Source organism: Amphibalanus amphitrite, unplaced genomic scaffold, assembly GCF_019059575.1.
Source record: "Amphibalanus amphitrite isolate SeventyFive unplaced genomic scaffold, NRLGWU_Aamphi_draft 001642F_arrow, whole genome shotgun sequence".
Taxonomy (NCBI): Eukaryota; Metazoa; Arthropoda; class Thecostraca; order Balanomorpha; family Balanidae; genus Amphibalanus; species Amphibalanus amphitrite.
In genome coordinates, this window is record NW_024883135.1 from 8,987 (window position 1) to 16,245 (window position 7,259).

At 46.7% G+C, this 7,259-nt stretch overlaps 1 long non-coding RNA gene across 1 annotated transcript; it reads left to right on the forward strand.

The window, feature by feature from the left end:
• Window positions 1–1,244: 1,244 nt before the first annotated feature.
• LOC122374340 lies at window positions 1,245–4,137 on the forward strand. Its single transcript, XR_006255200.1, has 2 exons — window positions 1,245–1,398; window positions 2,951–4,137. It is a non-coding gene; the product is annotated as an uncharacterized LOC122374340 (long non-coding RNA).
• The last annotated feature ends 3,122 nt before the right edge of the window (window positions 4,138–7,259 follow it).

Genomic DNA, 7,259 nt, shown 5'->3' on the forward strand with positions numbered 1-7,259 from the left:
CTCTCTCCGACTCCGGCTTAGCGCAGGCACGTATAACCTAGAATTTGGCCGAGGGGGGGGGGGAGCGGAGGAATCCCGTAGAGAGAGCCTCCTACCTACAGAGGGCCCTCTACCCGAGGAGTCAGAGGGGCCCTAGTGGTCAGACACAGACACTAGCGGTTATTCACAGGAGGCCCCATGTAGTAAATTGAAGGACCCTAGGTGGCAGGCGAGTCGGAGAGCCTTGATTGTCCTGACGTAATTTTTTGGGGATTCCCATGAATTCCGTTCGTCTCCGACGTGATTTTGGCCAACGTGGGACTTCTGCCAGCATGGGCCCTGAAAGCCCCTACAGGGAGGCGCACCCCGTCCGTCCCCCCTTCTGTACGTCCCCGGTCGGTCCAGCGGCTCCACACGCGCCTACCGACACACAAGAAACTCTTGCCATTATGTTTGCTTCTGACGCAATCATGACAGAATTACGTTCTATTGATATGCATGCTGCCATTGCTTTGGAGTCGGTCTTTTGAATTTCTGCGTTTTTTTTTTTTTTTTGATCGGCTCCACTCTCCAGACAGCTGGCTCAGCCTGATCGACCAGAGCAATGCGACACCTATACCAACTTGATACCAACCTACTTGGCGGGGTGGTCAATTCATGAAGTGCGAATGCGAAACATGGCAATAGATGGCGGCAGGCGGAACGAACAGCATGGGGAAGGCTGGGACACGCATTGAGAAATGAAATCCGTCACTTCCCAGATTTCGAACGCATCCATAGAGTGCATTACTTTTATGTGCTTGCGTTCGGTCTTGGGATTTCTCAGCAGATGTCGCCAACAGTAGAGAGATTGATCTAGAATGTCTCGTTATCGGAAAAGTATGGTAGCCATACACCAAATGGTTTTTGCGTATAGCTACCATATTACTTCCGATATGACTGTTGACATTACTGCGGATATGACGGAGCAGTGCATTGGCAATATGCCAAGGGCAGTAACATGCCGTCAGTCACGTCAGTCATCGGCCTTGGCTATCTGTAAGAATCTTGGCAGGAATCTTGGCCTTTTCTTGGACCCATAGCCTCGGCCTTCGACCAATCATATCGCCGAATTCGCAGGCGGTGAGAGACAAATACGGCGTGCCAAAGACATATTGGGTGTCTCAAAATCAATGAGAACTCTATAGCTCAAAACTGAAGCCCTGCACTCTTTTAGATTTACCCCGTAACCCGTTGAGTGGCATTCTTGTGAAAAGTATGTAAAGATATTTATCAGAATAAGGTAGAAGTGTAGGGGGTGGCAGGTGAGGTGCAGAAGGAGAAGAAGAAGAAGTTGTACCTATCCAGTAATTTTATCTTGATTTGTGGACTAGACGAAGACTAGATTTTGATGAAGAAATCGACAAACTTGAACTGCAGGTAAGGTGTTGGTTTGTCATGCCGATTGTCTTGAAACCCTTTCCTTTTAATCTTTCAATTAAAATCATCAACTCCTATCCAAACCACCAAAGAAACGACATCTCTCTCAGTCCAAATTTTCGTTCAGAGGCCAGTATTACTTTACCCGATTTACCAACAAAAATAGCTGCCTGGAATTTTTCTCCTCATATATCCATTCCACGTAGGTACAACATACAGAGGGTAAACGTGATAGGCATGTAGGTAAGCAGGGAGGGCTTCACCATTTACACTCCATATGTGAATTAGCCTTTAGGCAAAATAATCCGGCAGGTGGCTATTTTCTGTTTGTAAAACTGGCCTCAGATGGAGTGCTATTAGGTATTTGATTTACCATCACACGATCAGGCATCAACTAAGTTTGTGGTTTTAGAATCTTGAAAAACTTTCTTGGGAGTGGCACTTGGTAGACATCCGTTTGAGATTCTGCTAGAGCAATAGCATCGCGCTCAAGCCAGCCAAAGTTTAGACTGCCAACACAAGAAAAAAAAAATGTTTGGTTAATCAGATTTCAGGCTTCAAAATATTAGGTAAAGCATCAATAGGCATTTAATTCAATTCTGGTGTTAAAAATCATGACCATATGTTGGCATGACATCAATTTTTAATTTGTTGTGGTACCTACAACTTGCTGTATATTGAGGCTTGAAGATGCTCAAATAGATGATATTTTTGATGTGTGTGTTGATTAAGACTGAAGTCCAATGAAAATAAAAAGCAGAAATTATCCTGACCTTACCTTCCTTACTAACCTTCAACCTCCAACCTATCAGCCTACAAACCACCGTTCAGGCTTCATCTACACGCAGGTTTAACATTTTATGATAAAGTAAAAAAAATCTCAGCTTGTAATCCAATGTCTTTCAAAACCAATTGGGCTTTTTGGCCTTGCGAATGGTAAACGGAGAGAGAGAGAGAGAGAGAGAGAGAGAGAGAGAGAGAGAGAGAGAGAGAGAGAGAGAGAGAGAGAGAGAGAGAGAGAGAGAGAGAGAGAGAGAGAGAGAGAGAGAGAGAGAGAGAGAGAGAGAGAGAGAGAGAGTTGCCTAACTCTATCATGTAAAAACTGTTTTGAGAAAATAGCACTGTGTTTTATCCTGGCTTCATGACTCTCTAACGCTCCTTGAAACACCTGCTTGTTTTCTGACAATTGGTGATACAGAGAGGGTCTGCATTAATGTCCAAGTATGGTCATTTAGGATCAATTTTTGGTGCCCTCGTTTTATATTATTCCATCAGCCTTAGTTTGCCCAACTGACATGCGCTGAATTTGTCGCATGTGACGTTACACCTGACGTGCGCCGAAATTTTAGGTGGAACCCTGCCACTACGCCAAACATAAGTTATGGCATGATCACTGCTCAGTTGGGCAGGTTCACCAGAACAGCTTCATGGGTGCAAAATGACCACCGCAGCGCCCGTAAACCCTAATAAACAAACAAGCAAACATCAGTTGCGCAGTTAATGCCAATTTTTACAATTTTGATTGTCTATTGATATTGTTTGGTCTTTTCAGGACTCGTGGCGCTGCTCGCCTCTTCGCCAATGCGAATGCGTTCTCTGAGGACAACCCGCCCAAGGCTACCATGACGAAGCCACGCCACCGCGCCGGCTATAGACTCACGGCCTGAAGCGAGTTTGGGCGCGACGGCTGGCGAGCCAAGGCGGCGGAAAGTCGTCTGGCGGAGCTCCCGTCTGAGGCGAGCTTGATCTGGTCAGACAGCTCCGCCACCGATGGTGTGCTAGATGGAGGAGGAGGGGCCACCCCCCCCCCCCCCCCTGAACCGCGACATCCGAGAGGTGCGTGTCGCGGCAGGCGCCCTCTGCTTTAGCACGCGCGGCGAGCTATTCGCCCTAAGAGCGGTGTTGGAGGAGCTGGCCGGACGGATGGTACCGGTCGATATGGGTCGACCGCCGTCTATCCCAACGGTAGCGCCGATCGACGTGGGCACTTTCTGCAAGGCAGGCGCGCGCGCGCGACAGGCGCGCCACGGCAGGCGCGCGCGCGGGAGGCCGACCGTGCAGTCGTTATCGACATCCGCCAGTACCTGCTCTGCATCGGCCGCCTCCCGAGGCCGGATGCCGACAATGCAACGACGTGGAGTGCCCTGCTGCCCGATGCCGCGTCTGCCGCGAAGAGGCTGGCACTCCACGGTATGTGCTGCTGCGATGCGCGGCGCTGGCGGTGTTGCGACAAAGAGCCTCGGCAGCTGAACTGCTTCAAGCGACGTAACGATATCTGCCCTCCCCTCCCCTATCGAGACGCGTGGGTGTGGACGGACGGGTCGGCAGACGCGAGAACCTGCAGCGAAGGAGCTGGGGTCTACGGGGAGTAGCAGCACGAATGGACTGATGAGCCGCGTGTCCCGGCCGGTCCATTCTGCTGTTCCAGCTCCAGGACCGGCCGCGCCGTCGCCACCCGTCCGGCGTCAGTGGAGGACCGCTCATCAGCTGTCGATTTTCATCAGTTTCGTTTGGACCACTGGTCGGGCTCCTGCCAGTGCCGACATTGGGTTGGGCGGAGTCCTACCGATGAATGCCGCGAGTGCTGCAACATTGGCTCGGTACATCTCGGTACATTTTCCCGAGTCTGGTGTGGCTACGGGGAGACGGATTTGGTGACCCTGGCTGCCGCCGTGAGAACCATCCAGAACCGTACGGCTATGCTGCGGCAGCGGCTGAAAGGAACGCAACAACAATAACTACAACAGCAGCTGCTAATGAAAGGGGAAATCATGGAGCCGGATGACCCGGCACATGGCGCTCAGCCAGCTGAGAATGAGAGCCGCTATCAAATCGCCAGCAGGGTGCTGCGGCTGGTAACTGACGACCTTGGTAGAGAGAGCGCCTCCGCTGATGCGGATGAAACTACCCCCTCTCGGGTTTGTTTGACGCCGTCTCCGTCGACTATTTCGCCTGGGCCGGCTGGCGACCGCGACATTTCTTGTGCAGTGACTCGTAACTATGTTCACCAAACTTTTAAAACTCCTCACGTTAGCATCTTTAAAGAATGTTTCCCTTGAGGATTATCAAATGACAGATGTGACATAAGTGCATGTATGGCCTAAACTTTTGAATTCATTTTAGAAGAGATAAAAATATATGGTTTTGCGTTAAAAATATATGGTATTTTTTATGGTATTTTAGTTTGCGATAAAAAATATATGGTTTTGCGTTTTATCTCTTCTAAAATGAATTCAAAAGTTTAGGCCATACATGCACTTATGTCACAAATGTTTCCCTTGTACACTGCTGCAATGTCTTATGTAGGCATATTGTAGGTACAGTCTAAACGAGTGTGGAATGCTTTGTTGTGCTTGTTCTGTATTTCGTTTGCTATTTATCACGGTGACTATAATTTATTTTGACCAACCCTTGCCTTGTTACAATTTTAGTGGATGGTTTCTGAACTGCTGTTTGCATTATAGATGTTGCTAGTGCGTAGACGCCAAAGATTACTTTATACCTATTGACGCGCCAGATAAAGGAGGTGAAGTATTCCTCTGATCTATACCTACGAAATTCCTTTATGTGTGTTTTGTAATCGATATTGGCGGTTTTCTTATGTGATGCGGTGTAGAGCGTGGCTGAGGAAGGCGATGTTTAAAGTTGCTAGTTATTTTTCAATACATCTATGATCGGACTGTCGTGCTTGCTGTAGGTCGGACTTCCGTTCTTGATGGTGATTGGACGCACGTGCCGGTAGTTCACAACAATGCGGCTTTCGATTATAGTATAGATTTAGATGCTTTTAACCTGTTTGTATGCGTAGTCCTGAGTTTCGAGATATTATCCTTGCGGGCTCCTTGCCAACAGATTGTCCACTTCTGTGTCCAGTACTCATCCCACTCACGAGGCTCAGTTGTGTTTGCCAACCCCTATACGGAAACATTGGCCAGATAACTGACTACTACTGAAATTTTAAGAAGCGTGGGCAGTAGGGCATAACGAACGGTCCTCAGGTTCAGTAGCCGCGGAGCACCTTCAATTAAGGGGGGGGGGGCACCGCCGACTTTTGGTCCCATTCTTTCCATGCAGCGCCCGTAGGGCTAATGTTAAAATGCCAAAATCAAAGGGGGCACGGTGCCCCGGTGCCCTCCCCGTTCCGCCGCCTATGCTCAGGTTATTTCTGACCTGACAGGCTCAGGGAGGATTGCTCTTTGTTGTTTTTCTCCGATGAACCCTCTTGCTGCACACTGGCTGATCCAAAGGATGGAAGGGACGGGGGGGGGGGGGGTGCAGACGTAAGGAAAAAGAAGACAATGTTCTTTCCCTAGCGCACGAAATCATTGCTTAAATGAAAATAAAACGAATAAGCTTCCGTTAAGAAGCCCCCGTTCCGTATCTTCCGTTCCATTCCACGACTCCCACGTTCCAGTGACTTGATGCAGTAGCGTCATCTATACCTCGCCCTTACTGCCGGGAAGGCCGCGAGTTGCGACATCTATACTATGTCTAGGCCTGAAGTATTCATCCGCCACGATGTATTTATTTTTGTCAATCGGTTTGGTCCTTCTGGCCGGATAGGTCGTCAGAATTATCTGAAGGTGCCTGAAATGTCTCGTTAGTGGAAAAAATGTCTCGTTAGTGGAATTCCACTATCTGGCAACTAGCCCTATGTAAACGCGGCTAATGTTTACACATCACTAGACTTCAAGGTCATAAGATTATTACATTTTATTTGAAAAAATAAGGTATTTTATGATTTACTACTATATGATTTCATAAGAAATTGGCCATGTTTAATTTATTTTATTTTTAAGTTCGTAAAACATTTAAAAATCATGGCTCATTTGGAATGGGTCTGCCGCCCATGTTAAACCCCATTTCCCACACTTTTTGGAAAAAATGAACTACTGAATATATAGGTTTAACTTTTATTTTGACACTCCAAAATTCTTCTCTGATCTCGAAACAATCAAAGTTTTGACATATATTTACCAAAAGATAAGAAAATTCGTGTTTCAAAGTTATCGATAAACAGTAGAGATGTCGGTTTTCTTGGACTAAAAAAATGGCATCGAACTGAACTTTGGTCTCCGATTTCTCGCAAACGGGTTCGAATTTCGGAAAACCGACTTCAGTCTGGGACATAGGTGGCTCAGCTCTAGTGAAAACCGTTTTGTGGAAAAAAGGTGGCAGTCTACCTTTAATTCTTATTTTTCACAACAAACTCATCTTAACACGTCAAACTTAACTATCCCACAAATCTCACCCAACATCACTGGTATCCCAATCCTCAATCATATTCAGGTGTCAGCTCCAGATGTTTTAAGAGCTTTAAATTCCTTAGATGCAAACAAATCTACAGGGCCTGATAAAATTCCAACTAAACTTTTAAAGCTCTGTGCTGTACTTATTTATGAACCTCTGACAAAACTTTTTAATAAATCCCTCAGCTCAGGGTACTTCCCTACAATCTGGAAATAGGCCAACGTTTCTGCCATTGTCAAAAATAAAGGTTCAAACTCAGAACCCACTAACTATCGCCCAATTAGTCTTTTATCATGCACTTCCAAAACTCTTTAAAAACTAGTTTTTAAGGAGATTTATAAACATCTATCGGAAAATGACATCCTTTCCGATAAGCAAAGTGGCTACCGGCCGGGCCATAGTACCCAAATGCAGTTGGTTTATCTCTCACACAAATTATTTTTATCACTGGACAACAACGAAGATTTTACTGCCGTGTACCTTGACATTTCAAAATATTTTGACAGAATCTGGCATGAGGGTCTTTTATACAAGTGCAGAGCGCAGTGTGGCATTTCTGGAGCCATTTTGAAGTGGTTAAAATCTTATCTTACTGATCGAACACAAAGAGT